This window comes from Lissotriton vulgaris, unplaced genomic scaffold, assembly GCF_964263255.1.
Source record: "Lissotriton vulgaris unplaced genomic scaffold, aLisVul1.2 SCAFFOLD_353, whole genome shotgun sequence".
NCBI lineage: Eukaryota > Metazoa > Chordata > Amphibia > Caudata > Salamandridae > Lissotriton > Lissotriton vulgaris.
The window spans coordinates 1,240,307-1,266,554 of NW_028244383.1; the positions used below are offsets into that span (position 1 = coordinate 1,240,307).

The 26,248-nt window shown below is 51.7% G+C and overlaps 1 long non-coding RNA gene and 1 pseudogene across 1 annotated transcript in view; both read left to right on the forward strand.

The window, feature by feature from the left end:
* LOC147667580 (uncharacterized) overlaps nt 1–26,248 on the forward strand; it is a 79,790-nt gene that overhangs the window by 31,069 nt on the left and 22,473 nt on the right. The window lies entirely within an intron of this gene.
* LOC147667581 (GTPase IMAP family member 2-like) lies at nt 913–12,286 on the forward strand (annotated as a pseudogene).

The following is a 26,248-nucleotide window of genomic DNA, read 5'->3' on the forward strand; positions in this document are numbered from 1 at the left end:
GGGTAGTGAGGTAAAGTTTATCTTGTGGAATTTCAATGGGTTAAGGTGCCCCGGTAGACATCAATTGGTGATGAAATATTTAGAACTATCCGCTGCTCAAATTGGCCTTATCCAGGAGACAGATTTAAGCCATGCAGCGTGTTCTATTATATTCTCTAAATGCTCCTGGGTAAAATATTTTTGCTCTTCTGAGCAGACAGTCCATAGCAAGGGGGTGGCCATATTGATAAAACGGGGGGAAGGATGCTCCATTAAATCCATTCATTCCGACCAGCCAGGGAGGTGGATAGTGGCCACATTAAATGTTGTAAGCCTAGAACTAGCATGTGCTTCCTTCTATGGTTCCAATACCGACAACCCAATGTATATTTTAAAATTACAATCCAATCTGTTTGAAATTGTCTCACTAATAATCATTGGAGGCGATTTTAATGTTCTTCTTGACTCCGTAAAAGACAGATCCAATCTGAGCCATTATTTCGGGGCTCCTAGAGTACGACAAGCATTGAAAAACATGTTACAATATCTGGAGCTTGTGGACATCTGGAGGGTAAAGATGGGTGATAAAAAGGGATTTAAGTTTCATAGTAAGAAGCACGGCCATTCTTCAAGAATTGATTATGTTTTAATGGATAGGCCAAGCTTAGATAATATGAACCGTATTACTGTCTTGCCTAGTCACATATCTGAGCATGCCCCGGTGTTGTTTTCCTATGTGGGAAAAAGGCATAATTACAACCCAGATAGACACCTAAAGGTCTATGCTGTCAGATGTGGATATAGCAAGGGCTCTCAAATTGGCTACCCTGCTATTTTTCTATAAATATGGCTTTGACTTCTATGGTCTATGTTTGGGATGCCTTTAAGGCTAATATAAGGGGCCTGTTTAATAGTCTTACATGTTCAAAGAATATGGCAGAGACTCTGGAGCTACCGTCCTTGGAAGGGAAAATCAGTTTACTGGAGGAGGAGAGGTTCCGGATCAGCTATGGGAATATCGAACGGTTATCATTAGTCCAGAGAGATCTGAAAGAAATCCATCAGGAGTAGGTAGGTTGGATCATAAATGTATGGCACTATTGAGGACTAAAAACAGGCAAAACTTTGAGTATGGAGAGAGGGCAGGTGCCCTCTTGGCATGTAAAGCAAGAGTAGATCGCTCAAAGAATAACATTCATAAATTGATAATAAATGGAAGAGGTGAGAAGTCAAGTAACCTGGAGGACATGCAATCCTGCCTTCTCTCTCTATTCTCAGATCTATATAGGTAGGAGACGGTGCCTAATACTGAAATCCTTCAAAATTGTCTCAGTGAGAAATCTTTGCCGTCTTTAACTAATGAGGGTGGTGAATGCTTAAATGCTCCAATTACTGAGAATGATATAAGAGACCAAACAAGTAAGTGCAAAAAAAATAAGGCAGCTGGCACCGATGCACTTTCCAGTGAGGTTTATAAACTCCTCCTGGATGAGTTGGTCCCGATATTGGGTATTCAATTTAATTCAGTGTATAGGTTGGAATGACAGGCTCCTAGAAAGAAGCAACCATCATATTGATACTGAAACCAGGGAAAGACCCCCAAAAAACAGACTCCTATAGACCAATCTCCCTGCTGAATGCTAATTAAAAGATCTTCATGAGTGTTCTTGCAGGGAGAATGGTCAAGTTGGCCCCTCGGCTGTGAAATTCTGACCAAAAAGGTTTTATTTCCAGGAGATATATCCAGTAGCACACGCACCAGCTAATTGGAAACATCGATTTGGCAATGGGGTGATTGGATCCCATGGCCATACTGGCACTTGACGCGGCCAAGGCGTTTAATATAGTCTGGTTGGTATACCCCTGGGAGGTACATAGGGTGATGGGTTTTAATCCTACCTATGTTCAGACCTTAATGAAGTGTTATCAAGGTGCCTCTGCAAAAATGTTGTTGAATGGTATGTTAACTTCTAGTTTTAACATCGAGAGAGTAACAAGACAGGGTTGTCCCATTTCCCTGTTGTTATTTGATGTCTACATAGAGCCATTAGCACAAGTAATAAGATTGGATGACCTGATTTCTCCCTTTAAATCTCAGCAATATAGCAGCAAGCAGGCCCTTTATGCTGATGATTTGATGTTATACACCAATGATCCGGGGGCGGTTATACCTAGGGTTGAAGCATATTGGGATAATTTAGTTCCCTTTCAGGATATCTTGTTAATACCTCCAAAACTGAGGTGATGTGTTGAAATATCGAGAACTGGGAGGGTACCACGTGCAATACGTTTAAATTCCTGGGTATCACCATTGTTAAAGATCTAGATAAAATCCCCCAGCTTAACCTGGATAGAACTATTAAAGAAGTAGAACTGTTATTTGCTAAAGTGAAAAATCTCCCCTTAACAATTTTCGGTCTGGTCAACTTTGTAAAAATGGTCATTCTACCCAAGTTGACATATCTGTTTAATGCGATCCCTTTTGATTTCCTTAGTAAAGATATTTGTAGAATACAAAATAAGATCATAAGCGTTATCTGGGTAAATAAAGGTGCCAGATTGTTGTGGAAAAAGATGAGATGCAGTCTTTCCAAAGGGGGGCTAGCTCTTCCAGATATTAACTGGTACTCTGTCGCTTTCCAAGTTAAAAACATCCAGATGTTACTTGTTCAACCAGAAGAGACATCCTGGAGGCGGCTACTGGGGAAAATGGTGAAGCCAGAGGGTGGTGGTGGTGGGGAAGGTTTGTTGTACAAATTTGGCACACCTAGGTTCTTCAAAAGGGTACAATTGAAAGTTATGAGGGCCGCCCTTAGTCTTTGGTACAAAGTTCGATGTAGATGGAGTATTGGATATTATTCAGATCTTGCCCTGGTTGGGACACTGGTATCTTTGAAGGATAACCTAGCGATCCCCATTAAAAGGTTGGGCACTACTATCTGGTTAGAGCTTATATCCACTGACGGAGTGTACCCTTGGGAGGTTTTAAGAGCGAGGGTTGGCAGTAGCCTTTCTAGATTTAAATCCTTGCAACTAGTCTCCTGGTTGACAGCGGAAAAGGAGGACACAAGTAGAGATTGGGAGACAGAACAGGACTCCCTTATGCCCCCTAAAAACCAACTGAGTAATAGAGTCACCTCCTACTTCACACCTGCAACCGCTAAGGACCCTCAATCAACTGCCACCTCGCAACATGCCTGACAGGGTTAATGGTCAACAGGAGGTCAACCCCCTGCTGTTAATAATCCCCCCTTAGTAATCTAGCCATGTCACCAGGCATGCTAATACCCCCAACCACCCCACATCGACCTTCCAGAAACCCCACGGCGCAAACTCCTTCCATATTACCTTCCCCCAAGCTCTCACTTAAAGCGAGAAGAAACTTCAAGCATAGCCTAATTAGACAGTACCCAGAAACACTATCCGTGGACACATACCACTGCTCCTCCAAAGGGCAGATCAAGATGGATTTCATCTTCCATACGGAAAAACCAGACAACTGGAATGCCACTTTCAGATTGCAACTTTACTTTTCTATAACCACGACTACACCGCATAGTTGCAAACTAAGAATCTCTCTCCCTAACCGCTCAGCAAGAAGTGGAAACACGTCTGTGACCATCTACACTAATGGCACAGTCATGACACAGGCAAATAATGAGTACCTAACGGCCTTTGACCTCCTCTTCTCCACACTCGGAACCGCTCTCCTCCACTCGCTTCATTCTTCCCTGGTCCATTTCTCTACCCCAGGGAACATAAACCAGGGTAAGCAATCTAACACCATCTCGTCCAATGCCACCACCTACCACTGCTTCTCCCACATGAATCGTGATCTCCAACTCCCAGAAGAATGCCAAACTCAACTTCCCCTATAATTCACCCCCATCAACAGCATGATCTTGCCCTGCCGACACTGACTACTATCCACACTAGTACTCCTGCAGAACTCAGGTGGACGAATCCCCTCCCAAGGCCCCCACTCCGACCAGCCCCAACCTCCCTAAGCGCCCTTCTGAGCCCGTAGTGACCCCTGGAACACAAATTCAGAGACCCGCCAGATTGGTCGCTGAGAACCCATCACAGAAACCCGTAGGAACTAAAGCCCCCTCAGATAAACAAAAAACAGGTTGTAAGGGACTTGAAGGCGTTCGGGCATCCATGGCATAATTGTCAACTGTAAAGTCTACAATATCAGGTTTCTAAGAAATATTGCAATTCATTATCGATGTTGATTGCCAGTTCAACTGCATGTAATTTGAGGATCCATCGAGATTTTGCCTTCCGCAGTCTCAATTCTCGATTACCTCCCCTACAGTCAATAGGTACAGTGGAACCATGGAATTTAAATGACAGCTGTTTTCGTTGTTCTGTACATTCCAATGCATGGTGCACCATAGGGTATCTCTCATCCAGATGTTTAAGTGCCCTGAAGTGTTCGGAAATGCGTTTCTTCAGACTTCTAGTAGTGCTTCCTACATAATGTAGATCATAAACTTGGTGGTGCAATATATATGCTAGTTACTGTAGTGTTTTCTAGACCCATTATATTGGAAATCACATATTCCTGTAAGGGTAAATTTACACATACTACAATGTCTACATTTGTGGAATCCCAAAGTGCGTTGGTGTAGCCAAGTCAAGTCTCCCTTGTTCTTATTAGGGTAACTGGGGCTTACCGAATAGTTTTCCCTTTACGGTACGTCAAGCTGGGATATTTAGTTATGTGCACATTCAATTCAGAGTCCGTTGTTAACAAATGCCAGTGATGTTTCAAAATAGTATAACATGGCTTCCACCATACCCACATCTTTTGAGTAAGTGCTTATATTTATGTGTTTGTCTGCATTCGTATGCCTCTTTTTGTAAGAAAAAAAGTGAGAGAAAAAGAGAGAGAACATGTACATGTCTGCTCGGCGACAAATATTCATAAATAGCATAGTAGGGAGGGTTGGTGGGAGAGTGAGTGGATGGATGGATGAGTGAACAAGGGTGGATGTATGGATAGATGTTTGGATGAGTGAAAGCTTGGATGGCTGGGTGAAAGGGGGTAGATGGTTGGATAAAAGGACGGATGATGGGTGGATAAGTGAAAGATTGGGTGGTTGAATGAAATGGATGGTGGATGGAGGAAAGGGTGGAAGGATTGATGGATAGATGAGCGAAAGGATTAATCAATGAGTGAAAGGGTGGATAAAGAGATGGATGAGTAAAAGGATGAATGGATAGGTTTGGAGATGGATAAATAGGATTGGATATGAAGGGTGGATAGACAGAATGTTGAAATCTGAATGATGGATGAAAGACTGTATAGACAACAGAATGTAAAGGTTAAATGGTGGACATCAGCAGGTAAATGTTAGGATGAAAGGATGAATGGAAGAGACAAGAGCTATCTTCTGGGGAGGGTCATGATTATTTAATTTATTTGATTTGTGACATAAGAGCTTTGGTTCAAAGTGGGGGTATTTTCAGTTTCTTCCTAATCATATGCTGAAAAATATATAGTTTTGTGCCAAACAACAGCAACTAACAGTCTGGCATTAAGAAGGTGCATCTATTGTAAAAAAAAAAAAAGGAAATGTTAACATGTTATCGCATTTGTCTTTCATTTTGTGTAATGAGTTAACTTGCTTTGTTTATATAAACACATTTCTCATGTGTTTTGGTGTGGGCTGCATCTAATCATGTTTGCATTTCGAGCTTTATTCGATCATAGAGATATAGTCATGAAGTATCATCATGTCTTGCCTTTAGTCCGGCCCCCTCACTACACATGTAGCTCATTTTGATGAGTACCTGCACTTATTTTTTTCCCATTTAAAGCACTGCCTACAGTGGCATTAAAGGGGCTGCATGTATCCAGGGTTGTGAATGACTCAGTGTGAGGGTGAGATAAGGGAGGTCTCATCACTGAGGTCACCGGTGTCAAGAGCCTTTACTTAGGGGTCAGTGAGAGGTGTGAAGCTGCAGATACGCGGGGGCTGCACTTTATTATTATTATTAGGGGAGTTTATAAAGCGCCTGGTTACACGCACCGGCGTGTCCCCGCGCTATGCTAAGAGGAGTAAACAGTTCTCGCTCTCTCCACTAGAGGGGGCTCCAGGAGCGGGGATGTGATTAGTTTTCGCTGCCAGTGATTGTCATCTGTGTCTCCATTGGTCCTTGCACTCACTTGTGAATGTTCTTTCCACAGATGCCCGCAGCGGAGGTGGACCGTGGCGGGGGGGGGGGGGACGGCAGGTGAAGATGTCTCTGAACTCCCGGATCCCCGCAGTGTGCCACGCTTCTCTCCATTACCTCCTCGTCAGCCCTCCCCGTCCCAGTCCTTACTAATGAGCATAGCTCCTCCCACCAGAAACTCCCAAGCAACTAAAAACCCATCCCTTCCCTCCAGGCCACACCCACACCCTAAGGCATATAATCATGTGACCCGCCCATCCACTTCCTGTTTGTTTTTTCTGCGGAATTCATTTCCTGGCAACTTCGTCGTGGGGGTACTGGACCGGTGCCTCCTTTCGGGTGAGTGTGAAACGGCCTGCTGGGCGGCCGTTTGTTCCCCTGTTGTACCTGTTTTTGACATGTACTTTTGAGTCCCTGCTTTAGCGGGACCGTGGGGTTGGGGGGCCTTGACTGCCTGGTGTGGGGTGGTGTCTCCCTGCTGCGGCCTCCCCTCTTCTGGGTATGTTCCCTGCCCTAGCGGGTGCACCCGGGGAGGGAGGGGGGGTGTGTTGGGCGCGGCTAGCTTCTCTGCTCGCCAGTGGCGTGGCGGTTTGGCTCCTCCTGGGAGGTGTGTTTGGGGGCTCGGTGCTCGTCTCGGGCCCGTGTTTCCCTTTTTTGTTTTTGTTACCTGGGAGGCAGTACACGATGCAGATATCGTACTGGATGCGCACAGAGCATTGTATAATGCTGCCGCGTGAACAGACTCTGCAATTTCCCTGCGGGGAATCACTTTGTTCATTTAAATATACGGGGCTCTGTCTACCGGGGCTTCGTGTCCTCTGGCCGCGGGTCGCTCCCTGCCCCTTTTTAGGGGGCGTCGCTTTGGTTCACACAGTGGGCCGTGGTGGCAATGCTGTGCCTGTATGCTTCCTTTGGAATGTCCGGGAGTTCGTGTTCCCGTGTCTGTTTGGAGGCAGGTTGCTTTACATGTGGCAGCTGCTCTCTCTTTCGGTCCTGTTTTGGGCTGCCTGTTCTTTCTAGGGCCCGCCTCGGCGGGTTTTGGGCTCAAACTTCCACAGACCCGATAATTCTTGCCTCGGTGCCTATTCCAACCCTTGCGGGTGCGTAGTGCGCTATTCAAGTGTCCTTATGCATTTCATTGCGTTCCGTTGTCCTTCAGTTTGGGGGCGCCCTGGTGTTCTGGATATATTGGGCTGCGCCTCATGACACACGCATGGGGCTGGTACTTTTGGGGGTCGGGACTCTGTGTGCTGGGGCTGCGTGTCCTTGGTTCCTCCCCTGGCCTCTTTCTCCTGCCGTGGGTCGCTCTCTGCCCTTTTTTGGGGGCATTGCTTTTGTTTAAGGCGGTGTCCTGTGGTGGTAGCGCGGCTTGTCTTCCTGCTGGGGCCTCCCCTCTTCCGGGTTGGTTCCCTGCCCTGGCATGTTCGCCTAGGGTGGGAAGGGTGGTGTGTTGTGCACGGCTGGCTTCTCTGCTCGCCAGTGGCGTGGTGGTCTGGCCTCCTTTCAGGTACGTGTGTGTCGGTCTGATTGGCGACAGTTTTTTTATTCCCCTTAGATGCCTGTTGTTTCGGGTACATTTGTGTTACTGCTTTGGCGGGACCATGGGGTTTGGGGGAGTCCCGGGCTCCCTCTTTCTGTCTTGTTTGGACTGGCCTGCTGGCCTGGGGGGGTGTGGCATTCCCTGATTGGACCTGGTGGATCTTGCATTGCTTGGTCTGGGCGCTACTTTCTCTGTTCTGTGCCCCTGTTCGTGATGTGTGGTTTTGGCATGTATGGGCTCTGCTGTCACGGGGAGGTGGTGGTCGCTGGGTCTTCCGCTGCTCCTTCCTTTGGGCGTGGTCAGGTTGCTTCTGCCGCGTGGATCCTGTCTTGGATTGGTTGGGTCCGGGGGGGCGAGCCTTTGTGGTTTTCTGTTCCATGTTCGGGTCGCTTTTTGGTTCCATAGGCCCTGGGTGGGTGGACAGTCTGTGGACTTTTTCACCATTCACCTGTTGTTGGGGCTTGTGGGCCTCCCCTTTCCTCGATCTCTGTGTATGCTGTGCAGGTGGGGGTGTGGGGGATGTTTGGTGGACATGCCTTTCCCCGGTTTCTGGACGATTGGGGTTTCCTTTACGGTGGTTCGCTGGGGCATCCTGGCTGGGTAGCGAGTGGATCCCGGTGGCTGGTGTGGCAGCTCGGTGCCTGGTGGTGTCAGTGGTTGCGGTTCCTTCTTCTCCTGTGGTCTTGCGGGATGGGGGACCTTGAGGCTGGCTTGTGTTACCTCTGGTTTGGCGGTCCAGGCTGCGTCTTGCCCTGGCTTTTGGGTCGGTCACTTCGTGTGTCTGTCCGTTTTTTCTGTGCTGGTTTGCTGGTTGTGGGTCCCTCTGCCTCTTTTTCCGGGTTGGGACTGCAGTTGCATTTCTGGGCAGTCTTTTTCCTTTGAAACCCTTGGTGCGATGGCGACGGTGCCTGGGTCCTCTGTGGCTGCTCGCTGGGTTTTGCCTTGGAGGACGGTACTGCTTGGGGGACTCCCTTAATGGTGCTTCCCTTCGCGGGCTCTTTACTATTTTGGGATCCGTGGGATTGTGCGCCTGCTTTTGGGCGGCGTGTCATTCTAATTTGGTGGCCCTGCCCTTTGGTGGTATGGAATGGGGCCGGGGTGTCCCTTCCTTCCTCTTGTCCCAAGGTCTACGGGGTGCTTCCTCTTCTTCTTGTCCCTCCTTGTTGGGCTGGGCTACTGGCTGTGTTCTGTGCTGCCCCTTTTTTCCCATTTCTCAGGCACTGTGGCGGGCTCTTTGCTCAGGGCTCGGGTCTCGTTTCTGAGGGGGCGGTGTTGTGAGTGCAAGTGTTTTGGCAGGGTCGGGGGGTGTACTCGCTCCTGTATCTGTTCCGGGGCCCTTCTGGGGTCTGCTGTCCGGTGCTGGTTATGGCAGCTGCACGCTTGTGTCTCCCTCGTCGATCCTTCTGGTTCTCCGGGACACATTCTTCTTTTGCCGGTTCCCGCTGCTTCTTTGCCTACTAGGGGGTTCCGGGTGTTCCCTGCCTTGTTCGGTAGGTTGAGTCTTCCTCTTCTTTCCTTCCAGTTTAGGCCCTTTCAATGGGTGTTTGCTGCCTCCTGCGTCGGTTTGGAATGTGCTGCTGTGCGTGGGGTGGTTTCGGCTCCTAGGTTGGTGGGGTTTTCCTGTCGGTGCCCCGCAGTCTACGGTGGTGGTTGGGGGCTCGGTCTTCCTCTACTCCCCGGCGGCTCCATGTTCGGCGGCTGTTTCCTGCTGCTGTGTGGTTTGTCCTTGGGCCCGGTGGCTCTTGTTCCCCCTGGCGTGTCTTGCACTGGGCCTCTTGCGGGGCTATCCATTTGGGTCCTGTGAGAAGTTGGTTCTCTGACCTGGGCTCTGGTGCTCTTTGGAGTGTTTTGTGCCTCTGCTGTCGCAGGCTCCCACAGGACGGTGGGTTCATTTCCTGCCTCTGCTTTCTTAGTGTCCCATGGGGGTTTTGTGCCTTTGGCCTTGCTTGCCTGGGTGCACCTGATCTTGTTTGAAGGATCTGGGGTTCTGCAGTTTCTGGCCTGGTTGGTGCCTGGTTGGGAGGTCGCCTGGGTGTGCCGGGTGCTGTTGCGTTCGTGTGGTGCTTTCATGTGGCCCGGGGTGCTGTTGCTGCTCGTGTGCCTCTGGTGGCGCTGGCTCGCTCTGGTCTGGGGTTGAAGCCTGATTGCCTGTGCTTTCAGTCTGTCCCTTGGTCGGTTCGGTTGGCCTGGCCTCTTTCTGCCTTGGTTCCTCCTGAGGTTCGTGGGGGTCTAGTCGGACTGTGTGCTGGTGGTGTGTTTGGTCGTCCGCCTTTATTGTGCTGGGATGGCTTCACTTGATGGTTCGGCTGTTCGGCCGGGAGGGTGGGGCGTTTTCTTCCTTGTGGCCCCTTGGACTTTTCGTCTCCCGGGGGGTTTTTCTTCCAGGGGCGGCTCTCCTGCGTGGGGTGTTTCCCTCCCTGTCTGAGTTATGCCTCTTGCTGTCCAGGTTCAGTGTCTCGTGGTTTGGCCTGTTTTGCTTCTCCGGGGAGTGCCTTGGGTTGAGGTTGTTCTCCGGTTTGGTCAGGCTCTGTCTGCGGGGTGGTTGCCCTGTCCTTCTGTTTTACGGAGGCCTGCTGTGTGCTTTTCCCCCGTTTGCGCTGGTTCCGTGGGTCCTGCTGCGGGTTGGACTGGGTCGGGCCTCGTTTGTCCTGGTGGCTCCGGTTTGGTCTGGGTGGCCTTGGCTCCCTCTGTTGTGGTAGGCGGTGGGGCCTTGCTGGTGTTTGCCGGTGGTCCCTTGTTGTTTACCCTATGTCTCGGGGTGTCTGGTCCACTTGCGGGTTGGCTGTGGTGTCTGGACCTCCTGGCTTTGGGGTGTTCTGGCTGAGTTTTTTCTCAGTTCGGGAGCCCTTCGCCTCTCCTGTCCTGTGCCTGTCATGTGGTTTTCTTTCCTGGATTGCTGTCCGACACTGGGGGTGTCTGCATTGGTTTCCGGGGCTTGTCTTGGGTTTCTGGGTAGTTGGCTTCGACTTGGGTCGGCCTGTATCCTCCCTGCGAGCTCTGTGGGCGGATGGTTGGCCTTTCGGGGTTCGGGCGTTGGGCTGGTGCGCCCCTTGGCGTCCGGATGGTTGTGGGGTTGTTTCCTCCTGGCGCCGTTCTTTCGTTCCTTTGCTCCTTGTTGGAGTTTCTGGTTCTGCCTGTTTTCTGTCCTGTACCTCTTACTGGAGTTTGGGTGCTGCTGCTCTGTTTAGTGGTTGTGCGGGCTCTGGCGGTGTGCCTCCTTCCTGTTGTGCCTTTTTTTATGAGGTGGTGTTCCCTTTTTGTTGCCTTTAGGCTGGCTGGTCGTGTTCTGGGGCCTTCTGTGGCTGCTCTCCGTCAGTGGCTGTGTTGGCTGTGCGGCCTGCTGTTGGGCTTGTGGTGTGTTGAGGCCTGGGTCGGTTCGAGGTTCCTCGCCTCTGGGGTGGCTGCTCATTGGGCTTGCTTCCGGGATGGGGCTCCCTGGCCGTGTTCTGTGTGGATGCTGCTGGGTGTTCTCCTCGTGCTTTTATGTCCTGTAGTCATTGAGTGATATGTGGGTCTGTGTCTCCTGGGTTTGGGAACGCTGGCTTGCGTTCTGCTCCGGTTGTGTGACTTTCTGCTTGTGCGGCTTGAGTCTGTTTTTCTGCTATGTGAAGCCGATTCTTGCTTTGGTATCTGCTCATTAGTAAGGACTGGGACGGGGAGGGCTGACGAGGAGGTAATGACCGGTTACTCACCGGTAATATTCATTACTCCGAGTCGTAGCCCTCCCCGTCCCAGTCCTGGTTCCCATCCCTCCCTCCCTGTTCGGCTTCTTGTGCTTGGTAGTACAGGATGTGGATGGGCGGGTCACATGATTATATGCCTTAGGGTGTGGGTGTGGCCTGGAGGGACGGGATGGGTTTTTAGTTGCTTGGGAGTTTCTGGTGGGAGGAGCTATGCTCATTAGTAAGGACTGGGACGGGGAGGGCTACGACTCGGAGTAATGAATATTACCGGTGAGTAACCGGTCATTTGATGGTTCCTGCACAGGGAGATGCAGCGCTGAACTGAGGGTAATCCTTGTTGGAAGCGCCACCGGAAACAGCCTCCTGGGGAGAGAGGAGTTTGAGACCAGAGCCTCTGGACGGTCCGTGACCGAGGAGTGTCAGTGGGGTGTGGGGGAGTGGGGGCAGGCCCCTGGTGGTGGTGGACACCCCGGGCCTCCTCTCCCGCTGGGTCCCCGCACAGCAGCTCTGGGCAGAGAGAGAGCGGTGCGCGCAGCTCTCCGCCCCCGGCCCCCACGCCCTCTTCCTGGTGCTCGAGGCCGGACTGTTCGCCAGGGTGGAGCTGGAGGCCGCGCAGATGATCCAGCTCCTCTTCGGGGCGGAGGCGCTACAGTCCACGGTGATCGTGTTTACACGGAAGGAGGAGCTGGAGGGTGACACTATAAACACCTTTCTCCGTGACTCCAGGGACAGGCATCTTAAAGCTCTGGTGCAGCTCTGCGGGGGGCGGGTCTGCGCCCTCAACAACCGCACGACGGGAGCAGAGAGGGAGGGGCAGGTGCGGGGGCTCATTCAAATGATAGACAAAATGATAGAAGGGAATAAAGGAAAACAATATACACTGAATATCTCGGAAACATAAAAAGAAAGATAGTAAAATCCATTTCTGAAAGAAGTCAGCACAGCCGGTTGAACGCTACAAGTAATTTTTGGAAAACTGTTCAACTTTGACGCTTTGAAAACTATAATGAATAAATATGTAAGAGCAAGAAGCCCTTCTAGTGAATGCCATGATAGACGGGTGTTATACACGCGCTGCCATGATGGGAGTGGCGGACACCAGCCGTTGAATGAAACGTGACTTTTTCAGAACAAATGTTTCGACTTGCACTGCGAGAGCTTAGAAGGGAGACAAGAAGGCGCTCTAGGCAGGTGCGGTTGTACGGATCTGGAGTGCGATGTACATACGTGCATTTCCGAGAAGGGTTTCTTGCTCTTACATATTTAATTATTCTAATAAGAGGCTCTGATTGAAGACCTCCTCTCTTTACAAGTTATAATGAGAGTGTTAATTTAAATAAAACTATCTTTGTCGAGAAAAATAGTCAAATTCAAGATCAGAGGGTGTTGTGTTTTGGTATCCTGAAGGTCCTGATGAATGGCAGAGTGAGCCAACACTGGGCACAGCAGAAACATGTCGACACCTTTGCAGTAATGAGGGGTGAAGTGATCCTAATCTTCTCCTTTCAACACGATCCTTCATGTTTTTAACCCTGGCCCAGGAATAACTTTAGAATTAGGGACGCATCCGAGCTACTTTTAACCTTCAAAAACTGCACTATTCTTTGTGATCTCACTACTTTTTGTTTGTAATGTCTTCCCCTCCCTTTTGCTCCACCCCAGGCATTGCTCTACGCAGGCATGTCAGTTAGCAAGCCCGATGAAGAAGCATGTCACATATTTGTAAGTGAGGGCTGTTTTACTCACTGAGCATGTGCCACCACCGTAATATGCATTAATACCTCCTTTTTGTGTGTTATGCATCACCGTTCAACCAGAATAGGACAGGGAGCGAAGTGCCATCCAGCTCTCCTACAGATGTGGGAGCTTTGGAAGTATTATGGGTAGGGCCACAGACGGACTGGCCAGACTGGGCATCAGGCGTTTCCCCAGAGGCTGGAAGTGTGGGGGCTGGTTCTGCAACGGTGCAGGCCACTTCTGTTACTGAGGTCCGGTTTTGGCCCCCAGTAACGAAAGGAGCAAGCAAGTGTTTCCAGCCTGCCGGGACAATGCATTGCTTCCCCAAAGGCTTGTCCCAGAAAATTTCTATGGCTGCTTTGGGGTCCCTGTCCGTCCGTAGTCAGGGCTACTGGAATTATGCAGTAGGGGGCGACCAAATTATGCGGTAGAGTTGATTAAATAATGCACGAAAAAGTCAAATTATGATTCATAATACAGCATATTTTCCGATAATATTTTTCAATATTTTGTCATTTATAAACAGGGTAACACTATCGGGGCAAAATGTTTCCCCTTATTCGTATCTTCTTCACACCCAAATGCAGTAAAAACAATTACAACATTACCACTCAGCCTTTGCAAAGGATTTTACACTGCACAGGAAGACATGTTTCCACATTTTTTGTAACTTTTGGTCTGTTTGATCTAGAAACAACATTTTGTGGTCTATGTGGCAAATCCTTAATTCTGTGGAAATTGTCACAGCTGCAGAATCACTCAGTTCCAGTGGCCCTGTTGATGGGCCAGCCTTCACTTAAGCCCTATCTGTAACCCCCAATGCCATCTGACTGACTTTGACCTGGCATTCTCTGATCCCGCCTGCTCGAGGGACAGCTTCTGCTGTGCCCTGAGCGTGCCTGAGCCAATGACGACAGTGCAACCAAGACTCCCTTAAAACACAAACACTTTACCTTGTGTCATGTTCCTAGTGAGCACAGACCTCATAACACTGGCGTCTTCTCCCTCAGAGTACATGGGGGGCAGTGTGAGGTTTATGAGTGCGTGGTGTGCAGTGTGAGGTTTCTGAGTGCGTGGTGTGCAATGTGAGGTTTCTGAGTGCGTGGTGTGCAGTGTGAGGTTTCTGAGTGCGTGGTGTGCAGTGTGAGGTTTCTGAGTGTGTGGTGTGCAGTGTGAGGTTTCTGAGTGCGTGGTGTGCAGTGTGAGGTTTATGAACCTCTAAACCCCTCAGGCCCAGCAGGATCCAGGCTTCCCAGGCCAGCCTGTGGGTGGGAGGACTTTCATTGATATTACTGTTTCTGTACTTGTCAGACTCCCTGAATACCACAGACACCCAGGGCATGCACTCCTCACACCACAGGGAATGTCTGGACTCCATTTGTAGTGAACTGTTCAGTCTCCCATGTAAGACAATGAGGTGAACTCACTTTCTACCTAAACTAGCTCTGCTCTCAAACTGTCCAATCCCTTGAAGCCATCGCTCTATACAAAATTCCACCTAATGTCTTGTGTTGCTCATCTGTTTTTACCTTGTTTGCACAGATGGGTTGTCTGTAGTAAGATGCAAATATCTTTTGTTAGACGGGGACCTGGAGGGTCGGCCGAGGACAAGGGGAGAGGCCTCCGGGGAGGGCCGTCTCCAGCGATCGTACAGACAAGTAACTTCCCCCCCACAGATGGACACCACACAAGGATAAGGTTAACGCTTTTTATATGCAGTTCTTGAAGCAAAGTATCACGGTACAGTGAGATCGGGACACGAGGGTCCTCTCAATTCTAGTCTCTGGAAGGGAAAGGGGGTAGCGGGACAGTCTTGATACCGATCTGGTATGGGGGTGGAATGATGGATAGCTCACAATCTTCGAGCTCGGAGTTCTGGAAGGTCGGGCCGCGGCAGCGCCAGCAGGCTCGGATGACAAGCCTCACTTGAGGATGGCCTGAGGACGATGTAGGTTGCAGAGGGCCGCGGCAGCGCCAGCAGGTCCCGGTGATGATGTAGGTTGCAGAGGGCCGAGGCAGCGCCAGCAGGTCCCAAGGACGATGTAGGTTGCAGAGGGCCGCGGCAGCGCCAGCAGGTCCCGAGGACGATGTAGGTTGCAGAGGGCCGCGGCAGCGCCAGCAGGTCCAGAGGACGATGTAGGTTGCAGTGGGCTGCGGCAGCGCCAGCAGGTCCCGACGAGGAGGAAGGTTGCAGAATGCCGCGGCAGCGCCAGCAGGCAGGACGATGGTTCACAAGGCAGGGCTGCGGCAGCGCCAGCAGTCCGTCAAGGATGAGTTCTTCACGGTGTCTCTCGACTCCAAGATACAACTGCCTTCCTGCTCTGGAGCTGCCCCAGTTATAGGTCTGGCGCCCTTTGATGTCCGGACCCTCGCACTTGGAGGTCGGGAGGTCCGGGATGAGGGAGTCCAGACACCCAGCAGCGGGGTGGAGCCAGCGCCCGGGGAGGCTGGGGGCGATCGGCACCTGGCGGGGGAGAGCCATCGACACTCCTCTCTCCCATTTACCTGCCAAGTGGTCCGTTCACCTCCTGGGTGGATGGTGGTGTCGGGATATCGGGGCCCGGCCAGGCCCAGGGTTGGGGTCGAGCTGAGGCCAGGCGGCCTCGTGGTGCAGTGTCCAAGATGGCGGCTGAACCGGGCAATGGTGCTGACGGTGGCCCGGGCCAGGGATACAGAGATGTCCGAGGGCAGGCGTCCCGTAGGGGACGGGTTGCGAGTTGCTTCCGTGGGTCGTCAGGGTTGTTCTTCGGGTGGCACCGGGAGAGCCGTTGTCCAGGCGCTGTCAGGCGGGGAGGGAGCGGGCCCTTCACGAGGCCTGTCCAACATGCGTCCCCCCAGCTGAAGGCGGGGAGAGTCACCCATCCTCTTGGGGACTCTCCTCGTCGAGGCGGAAAAAGCGTGACAGGCCGTCCGCGTTGGCGTGGTCCTGGCCGGGACGATGTTCCACAGTGAAGTCCATCCCCTGCAGGGAGATGGACCATCGCAACAGTTTGGGATTCTCCCCCCGCTTCTGCATCAACCATTGCAGGGGTCGATGATCTGTTTGTACCCGGAAGTGGGTACCGAAAGGTAGGGCCGGAGTTTCTTAAGGGCCCACACTACTGCAAAGGCCTCCCGCTCGATGGTACTCCAGCGCTGCTCTCGGGCCAGCAGGCGTCGGCTGATGAAGGCCACTGGCTGGTCGACTCCCTCAGGGTTTAGTTGGGAGAGGACTGCCCCAATGCTATGGTCTGAGGCGTCAGTCTGGACGATGAACTCACGGCTGTAGTCAGGGGCCTGGAGCACAGGGGCGGTGCACATGGCGGTCTTCAGCTTCTCGAAGGCCGCTTGACAGTCTGGGGTCCAGTTGACTGTTTTTGGGTGGTTCTTGGATGTGAGTTCCGTGAGGGGCCCCACAATGCTGCCATAGTCCTTCACAAACCGCCTGTAGTATCCGGTGAGCCCCAAGAAGGCTCGGACCTCAGTTTGGGTGACGGGTGGCTGCCAGGACTGGATGGCAGCGATCTTGAGCTGGAGAGGGGCCACCAGACCGCTCCCCACTTGGTGCCCGAGGTAGGTCACGGACCCCTGGCCAATTTGGCACTTGCTGGCCTTGATGGTGAGGCCGGCCTGTTGGAGGGCGTGCAGGACCTCTCGGAGGTGGTGAAGGTGGTCTGTCCAGTGGCGGCTGTACACCGCGATATCGTCCAGGTAGGCGGCGCTGAATCCGTCGAGGCCCGCCAATACCTGGTTCACAAGTCGTTGGAAAGTGGCGGGAGCGTTTTTCATGCCGAATGGCATCACTTTGAAATGGTAGTGACCATTCGGGGTAGAGAAAGCGGATCGTTCTTGGGCTCTGGGGGTGAGGCCGATCTGCCAGTAGCCCGCTGTCAGATCAAAGATGCTCAGGTAGCGGGCAGCCCCCATGCGGTCAACCAGTTCATCTGCTCAGGGAATGGGGTGAGCGTTGGTTCGGGTGACAGCGTTCAGACCCCGATAATCGACGCAGAATCGGAGCTCGGGGGTGGTGCCCGGGGCAGCAGCTTTGGGGACCAGTACGACTGGGCTGGCCCAGGGGCTGTCAGATGGCTCGATGACTCCGAGTGTCAGCATTTTGGAGACTTCGTCTTGGATGCAGGCACGCACCCGATCTGGCACTCGGTACGCCCGGTGTCGGATAGGGGGACTGTCCCCAGTGTCCACGTCGTGAAGGCACCAGGGGGTGACCCCTGGGGTGAGGGAGAACAGATTTGCAAATTGCAGCAGGAGAGCCCGACAGTCTTGGCGCTGCTCCGGGGTTAGGGCATCGGAGAGTTGGACCCCGTCCACTGAGCCATCTTTCTCACGGGTCCTCAGTAGGTCAGGGAGGGGCTCGGAGTCTTCCTCTGCCCCACTATCAGTGGCCATCAGTAGGCTGAGCTCCGAGCGCACGAAGTGTGGTTTGAGTCTGTTGGCGTGAAGGACCCGGAGGGGGTTCCGGGGGGACTCCATGTCGATTAGATAGGTGACGGGGCCCTTGCGCTCGACCACCTTGAAGGGTCCTGTCCATTTGTCCTGCAGGGCACAAGGCTCGATGGGGGACATCACCCATACTTGTTGACTAGGCTCGAACTCGATGGAGGAGGCATGTTGATCGTACCATTTCTTCATGTCTTCCTGACGGGCCTCGAGATTGGCTTTAGCGAGTTCCCTGAATTGCCGGGTCTGGTTGCGGAGGGTCAGGAGGTACTTATACACGTCCGGAGGGGTCTTCTGGGGGGCCATTTCCCATTCTTCTTTAACCAGGCTGAGGGGCCCCCGGACAGGGTGTCCGTACAGGAGCTCGAAGGGGCTGAAACCGAGGGATTTCTGGGGGACTTCTCGGTAGGCGAAGAGGAGGCAAGGGAGCAGCACGTCCCACTGGCGACGTAGGGGTTCCTCCAGCCCCATGATCATCCCCTTGAGAGTGCGGTTAAATCATTCGACCAGTCCGGTTCCTTGTGGGTGATAGGGGGTCGTGAACCGGTACGTAACTCCGCACTGCTGCCAGAGAGATTTCATATATTTGGAGATAAAGTTCGTGCCCCTGTCGCTGACGACTTCCCGGGGGAAGCCCACTCGAGAGAAGATCCCCATTAAGGCTCGGCCTACCACTGGTGCTGTTACAGTCCGAAGAGGAATGGCCTCGGGATAGCGGGTGGCGTGGTCCACCAGGACCAGGATGAATCGATGCCCTTGTGCTGTTCGGGGGTCCAGGGGCCCCACAATGTCTATTCCCACTCTTTCGAACGGGGTGGTGACGACGGGGAATGGTTGCAAGGGTGCTTTGATTTTTCGGCTGTTCTTCCCGCTGGCCTGGCAGGTGGGGCAGGCTCGGCAGTGGTTGGAGACGTCATTTCGCATTTTGGGCCAGTAAAAGTGGGTTACCAGGCGGTTATACGTTTTGTCTTGCCCCAAGTGCCCAGCCAGGGGGACATCGTGTGCCAAGTTCAAAAGGAAGTCTCTGAAGCGGAGGGGCACCACTAGCACCTGACTGGCTCCCAACTCTGCGATTCTTTGCTTGCTGTATAGTAGGTCATTGTCCCAATAGATCCAGTGAGCCCCTGCGGTGTCTCCCGCGCTCTGGGCGAGTGCTTGCTGTCGGAGTCCCTCGAGGGAGGGACAGGTCTTCTGCTCCTGCCGGAATTGTTCCTGGGTGGGTCCCCCCTCTTGACACCACTGAGCCAGTTCTGGAAGGTCCTGGAGCTGAGTGGGCCCTTCTTGGGTTTGCTCTGGGGGATCAGTACGGAGGGTGTCTTCCTCTGGGGTGATTGGGGGAGGAGGTGCTGGCCATTCGGGTTCTTCGGGTCTGGGGATGGCACAGGCGGCCATGGACCAGGTTGTTACGCACGCCCAGTCCGGGAGGCCCAGCATCCCCAGGTGCTCTCTTCTTTCAACGGCCGCCCACGGGGAACTCTCGAGGTCGTTTCCCAGGAGGCAGTCCACTGGGGCATAATCGCGGACAGTCACTTTTAGCATTCCGGACACTCCTCCCCATTCGAAGGGGACGCAGGCCATCCGACACAGGCTCTCTGAATTGTCGGCCGATCGGACGGGGCAAAGAACGTTGGGCAGGATCTGTTCCGGGGTCACCAGGTGACAGCGGACTGCCGTCACACTGGCCCCGGTGTCGCGCAGGGCTTCGGCCTTGCGCCCATTTATGTTCACCCACTGGCTGTATTTTCTGGTGTTGGCGGGTAGGGGAGCCCGCGGGATCATGTCTCTTCCTCCCAGGCAAGCCAGGGTCATGGCGGCCAGTTCCCACTCGTGCTGTTCCTGCTCGTACTCTTCATACTCTTCGGAGGTTTGCTCTTCTCCTAGGGCGGCGGCAGCGACCTGGCGGGGCACGGGAGTCTGGTTCTTCGGGCAGTTCGGGTCGCTGGCATAGTGGCCGACTCGCTGGCACCGGTGGCAAGTAACGTTGGCTCGGAACCCTGGGCGCATCGGGGGATTTCCCCGACCGGCCGGGGGCGGGGTGTTGCTGGCGGGAGCTGCCGGGACGGCATCTCTGCCCCGGCCCTGGCCTCCTCCTCCTCCTCGGGGGCGATGGGGACCTTGGTTGGTTCTGTTTTGTTCACTTGGCCCGCTCCGGGCCACTCGAGTGCTTTCCCATCGGTCAGCTTCAGCGGCGAGCTGCCGAGGTTCAGTCAATTTACTGTCGAGGAGGTGCTGCCTGAGCTCGACGAAGCAATTGTTGGAGAGGTGCTCCCACACAATGAGGTTAAAGAGTTGCTCGTAGGTGGTTACGTGGCTGCCCTTGATCCACCCCTCGAAGGCTCGGCTGAAATAGTTCACATACTCCACCCAAGTTGTACCCAGGATCCGTTTGCAGTCGCGGAACCTCTGGCGGTACATCTCGGGCGTGAGTCTGTATCGAGTGAGGAGGGCGGCCTTCATGTGGTCATAGGATATCATCTGATGGTCCGGGAGCTGTAGCAGGGCATCGCGGCCTTCATTGACGAACCTCCCCCATAGCCCGGCTCCCCAGTCACTTCGATCAATCCGGTGGGAGGTCATGGCGATCTCGTAGGCCTTGAACCACTGCTGTATGTCGTTGTTCCGAAAATATTCTCTGACGACATCCTTGGGGATGTGGACCTTGGGTTCGGTAGTGCCTGGGGTGTGCGGGCGCTCGGGCACCCCTAGGTCTTTGTTCTGTTTCCGCATTTCTATTTCTGCTAACTTGCGTTCGTGTTCGTATGCCAGTTTTTTCTCTTCGAGTTCTCTCTGCCTTTGTTTCTCTTCCCGCTCCTCTCGGAGCCGTAAGTGTTCTAAGTTTATCTTTTGTTCCGCCAGTTTCAGCTCTCCGTCCAACCGGAGCCGTGCCAACTCTAATTCATGGAGTCTGCTTTTCTCTCGTTCTTGTATCTCTTCTAGGGAGAGACCCGCTCTCCTTTCTTCGGTCGGGGTGGTGTTTGTCTCTGGTGCCTCGAGGTTTTGGTTCTGGGGTCCGGCTGCACCCGTTTCTGCCCAAGATTCTAGGGCGTGTTTGAAGTCCTCTTTCGTGCCCTGCCCGGTGGTAGCAATGCCTAGTTCCATGCAAAATTGCTTTAGCTCTCGATGGTTGTAATCTTCTAGTTTCTCCATCTGGAATTTCTCTGTGGATCCGCTCTCTTTTGTTGTCATTGTGGTTGAGTCGTGGGGTGAGTTACTCTCTGTACGATTACGCGTCGGTTCGGATCGCGCCGCTGGCCACCAATGTTAGACGGGGACCTGGAGGGTCGGCCGAGGACAAGGGGAGAGGCCTCCGGGGAGGGCCGTCTCCAGCGATCGTACAGACAAGTAACTTCCCCCCCACAGATGGACACCACACAAGGATAAGGTTAACGCTTTTTATATGCAGTTCTTGAAGCAAAGTATCACGGTACAGTTAGATCGGGACACGAGGGTCCTCTCAATTCTAGTCTCTGAAAGGGAAAGGGGGTAGCGGGACAGTCTTGATACCGATCTGGTATGGGGGTGGAATGATGGATAGCTCACAATCCTCGAGCTCGGAGTTCTGGAAGGTCGGGCCGCAGCAGCGCCAGCAGGCTCGGATGACAAGTCTCACTTGAGGAGGGCCGCGGCAGCGCCAGCAGGTCCCGGTGATGATGTAGGTTGCAGAGGGCCGCGGCAGCGCCAGCAGGTCCCAAGGATGATGTAGGTTGCAGAGGGCCGCGGCAGCGCCAGCAGGTCCCAAGGACGATGTAGGTTGCAGAGGGCCGCGGCAGCGCCAGCAGGTCCTGAGGACGATGTAGGTTGCAGAGGGCCGCGGCAGCGCCAGCAGGTCCTGAGGACGATGTAGGTTGCAGAGGGCCGCGGCAGCGCCAGCAGGTCCCGACGAGGAGGAAGGTTGCAGAATGCCGCTGCAGCGCCAGCAGGCAGGACGATGGTTCACAAGGCAGGGCTGCGGCAGCGCCAGCAGTCCGTCAAGGATGAGTTCTTCACGGTGTCTCTCGACTCCAAGATACAACTGCCTTCCTGCTCTGGAGCTGCCCCAGTTATAGGTCTGGCGCCCTTTGATGTCCGGACCCTCGCACTTGGAGGTCGGGTGGTCCGGGATGAGGGAGTCCAGACACCCAGCAGGGGGGTGGAGCCAGCGCCCGGGGAGGCTGGGGGCGATCGGCACCTGGCGGGGGAGAGCCATCGACACTCCTCTCTCCCATTGACCTGCCAAGTGGTCCGTTCACCTCCTGGGTGGATGGTGGTGCCGGGATGTCGGGGCCCGGCCAGGCCCAGGGTTGGGGTCGAGCTGAGGCCAGGCGGCCTCGTGGTGCAGTGTCCAAGATGGCGGCTGGGCCGGGCAATGGTGCTGACGGTGGCCCGGGCCAGGGATACAGAGATGTCCGAGGGCAGGCGTCCCGTAGGGGACGGGTTGCGAGTTGCTTCCGTGGGTCGTCGGGGTTGTTCTTCGGGTGGCACCGGGAGAGCCGGTGTCCGGGCGCTGTCATGCGGGGAGGGAGCGGGCCCTTCACGAGGCCTGTCCAACATCTTTACTTTACTCATAGAATATTATTTCATACATGTATGTTGGAAAACCCTCTAGAACCCTTCTCTGTGTTGTAAACACTCTTGTTTTTCCTATGTAGGGACCTCTCTCTTTAGTATGCGATGTATGTTATTCATGTAATTATGAAGTGAATACCTTTCAGTTAGCAAATGCACATCTTCCCATGCTGTTTTGTTCTGGAAATCTTTATGCCAATATGGTAACCAAGCTTAGATGAAACCAGTCATGCTATTAAATCATTTCTGCTTGGAGTACAATGGTTGTCCCTTATTAACAAACAGGATTTCTAGATGATTAGTGATTGTGGGTGACTTTTTTTGTCTTTAAAAAGAGCACAGCCTGACAGTTCTCAATAGCTGAAAGGAAAATGTTCTTCTTCATACAGACATCTGATTAACCCCTTGTCTGCTGATGACGGAACCGCTCCGTCATCAGCTGCGGTGGCGCTGTGCTGATGACGGAGCGGTTCCGTCATGGCCCACTCGCTGCTCATGCGCGGCGTGAATTCCGCGCCTGCGCTGAGCGTTCTATTGAGCGGGGCGGGCCATGACGGAACCGCTCCGTCATAAGCACAGCGCCACCGACGCTGGTGACGGAGCGGTTCCGTCACCAGCATGCGGCCCCGGCGCGGCCGCCCCGCCCCCTTAGCACTGCGGCGGAATAGCCGCCGCAGTGAAGGGGTTAAGAAGGATAACACGGAATGCAGGGAGTTAGAAGCTGTCTCTCTGTATATTAGTTTGCTAGAACTAGCACAGCGCCTAAGAGCAGCAAATGAGGCGGTTGACGCTGTCTAATATAATACCCAAGATAGAATATATATTCTGATCATAAACTTGATCTTCTGCTCTGTTACAATTCATTTCTTCTGCCCAAGATAATGACTTTAAAATAAACATTTTAGAATGCATGTTCCATTCCCCAGTGATCTTTGAGTGTGTTATTCATGAATGGAAGAGGGTTTGGGGTTCCACTAATTGTCCCTGTCTAGTCTCATCGGATTTATCGTGACCAGAAACACATTTTGTTCATAACATTGCTCAGTGGGTTGTGTATGGGTTGAAGTCCAATGTGCTTTCTGATTGTTTGGCCCACTGACTGGGTTCTTGGAGTCAGGGGGTCTAGACAAGAATACCACTGCTTTTGTAGAAAGCTCTAAAAAGCACAAAAAATGGATTGCAAAGCAGTAAACAAGGAGCCACTAACAAATCCAAGTATGTATACATGTGTGTGGGCAGCTCATGTGTGAGATTCACCTGGGCCAATCAGTGCTTGAATGATGGGCAGTGTGGTGCCTGCCTCACCCAGCATGTTGCCAGGTGCCTACTCCCAGCAGGGCAGCGTCTTAAGGGCGAGTTACACAAATTCCTCTTCCATCAACGGCCCACCTTTTGAAAAACAAAAAATAAAAATAAACCCTGGAAGCCACGAGACACAGATCAACCAGTAATACTCTTCATGTATATTTTATGTTTTTTTAGGTATCCCAATTTGTGTTACATGTTTGTTTATCTATTTAGGAGTCTGTTTTAAATGAAAGTGCACACATTTCATTGTTATGGACGTATGACTTTCATTGCAGCATGATCATTTAGCCAGCTTGAATGTATTGATGTTTTATTCTAGCATGCTTTAAATTGCCTTTCTCGCTCTTATTTATCAGGAACGATCAGGAATTCTTTGAATGTGATATGTTGATGTCTCAGTTATATTTTTAAACAAAGTAACATTTCTCTAAATGAAGTGGGTGAAAGCTTAGAGGTGCTTCCTTATTGTTTGTGCCGAAGACATTCACCACGATGAAGACAGAGTATCTAATAAAGATTTTGTTATGTAGAGAAGTAATCAGTCATTGGGCAGCTGTTTCTTGCCGGGGGCTCCACAGAAGGCCCTTCAAACCCTCCACACAGGCTGGGAATCTGCCAACCTCGAGGGTACAGCTGAAGAAATATATGGGCCGACGAGCAGCTGGTTCCAAGACGTATTCAGGTGTGAACCATCTATAAAATTCTGATAGCCCCTCCTTTCAGTGCTATGTTCAGCTGAGTTACTGTTAGACCTGTCAGTCTGAGGGTGGTCTTCCCCCAAACTTTGGGGCATATTATCAAGGGCAGAATCGCCACTTTTGCTCCTCTTTATGCTGCTAAAGCAACAATATTCTTATCACCCTATTAACAAGGCGGCCCTAACATGCATTAGCACATGTTAGCAGCGGATTTCGTAACGCATCTCATGACAGCGATAGATATCGCTAATGAGATGTAAAGTAGGCGTTCCCTATTAAGACAACATGTGAAATGCTCGCAAAACCAACATCGCTGTATCAGCAACGCTGCCCCTGAGCAGCGAAGCGATGACGAAAGTCGCACTAAGCCCCCATTATCGCATGAATCCAGTGCCTGAAAAAAAACCTGAGAGCAGTATTGCCATTGAGAGGTGGATTGTGTGGTTAGGTACACAGTCCCCTATTAACAAGCATTTCATTAGCGTTGTGTGAAATAATCGCTGAATTTCACAGCGCTAATAAGGACTATCGCAGTGTATCGCTGAATTGTACTTCGCCTGTTAGCAAAGCTTGCTAATACGCCGCTAACACAGGGATGTAATTCAGCAATAGAGGGCGATCATGAAAAACGAGCTAAGAGCATTTTGCGATATTTATCGCAGTTTGTAGATAATATGCCACTTTGTGCCTTACTCCCTCTACTCTTGCTGAGCTATTTTTGTGAGCCATAGGAGTGTGCACACTTTACTACATCTAGCCAGTGCTAAAGTGCTTGTACTCGCCCCTTTAAGCATGGGGAAATTGGCTTACACCCAATTGACACATTTAATTTTTTTGTAAGTCCCTAGTAAAGTGGTATTACATGTACCCTGGACCTGCAAATTAAAACGCTACGAGTGGGTCTGCTGCTCATGCTTCTGCAACACACTTTAGTAGCCCTTCAAACATGTCTCAGGCCTGGCATTGCCGCCTGTGTGTTCAGTTTAAAACTGCCAATTTGACCTGGCAAGATAAACCTTTTCCCAGCTCTAAACCTTCCTTTTTAACACACATAAGTCACTCTTATGGTAGTCCCTAAATAGCCCTTAGAGCAGGGTGCGGTGTAATTTGAAGGGTGGACAGGCATGTTTACATTTTACATATCTTGATAGGGACTGCAGGGCCTATCTCTCCCATAGGATAACATTGGGTTGCCTTATTTCATTTAATAAGTGGTATTTCAGCACAAGTTTGAGCTCAGCTGTGTCCTTGTAATGATCACTCTGTACAATCTATGCTGCACTTTATTTTATTTTCATTAGATTTACTAAGCCATATCTGGTTCCTCTATCTATCATAGGCCAGAAATTACAGATAGTGCAGGTTAGCATATCAATGTTTAATGAAGCTACTGGATTTTGAAACTTTTTTTTGTGGTAGTTCTTTTTTTGGTGCTGTATTTCGCTCGAGGGTCTGGATGAAGATGTGTCTTTAATTTTGACGCTGTTATTTTGTAATCTGATTTTAAAATGAAATTAAAATGCACTGATCACTTGGAGAAAACAAGGTCTTCCATTGTGTGAGGGGACTTTTATGGCCACATCGGCGTCCGAATAAAGTTTATGAAATGAAAATGAATAAAATGTAGCATACAAGAAATTCCTTTGCAGCAATGCAAAGAATGAGAAATAAAGTCTGATGCCCAGAGTCCAAGATTTCCTCCCATGATCTATGCACAAATAAATCTAAAGTTATTTAAACTAAACCTAACCTAAGGTAATATAACGGGAAACCCTTGTACAATCAGGGAAGCAGGAAGGTGTCAGCATAGGTAAAAATGTCAGTAGGAATCCATACGCAAAATCGAATGTGTAACATATAGCTTTGCACCCTCAGAGGTAGAGTAGAGTGGTTTGGACCTCTCTAAGTCAGGAATGGATCTAACTGCTCCAACAAAGGGACGCCACATTTAACCTAAAAGATTCATGTCACCAATACCAGTAGTTTTCCACTCTCCCAAGGTTGGCATGATCCTTCTCTCTTGACGCTTACAACCCTCAAGTTAGGCCATCTGGGCAACCTTGAATGGATCTTCTTCTTTCATATCCAATGAGTAGCCTCCCTTTAAACAGCGCATTGATGTAACTTTCCTTGCCAAA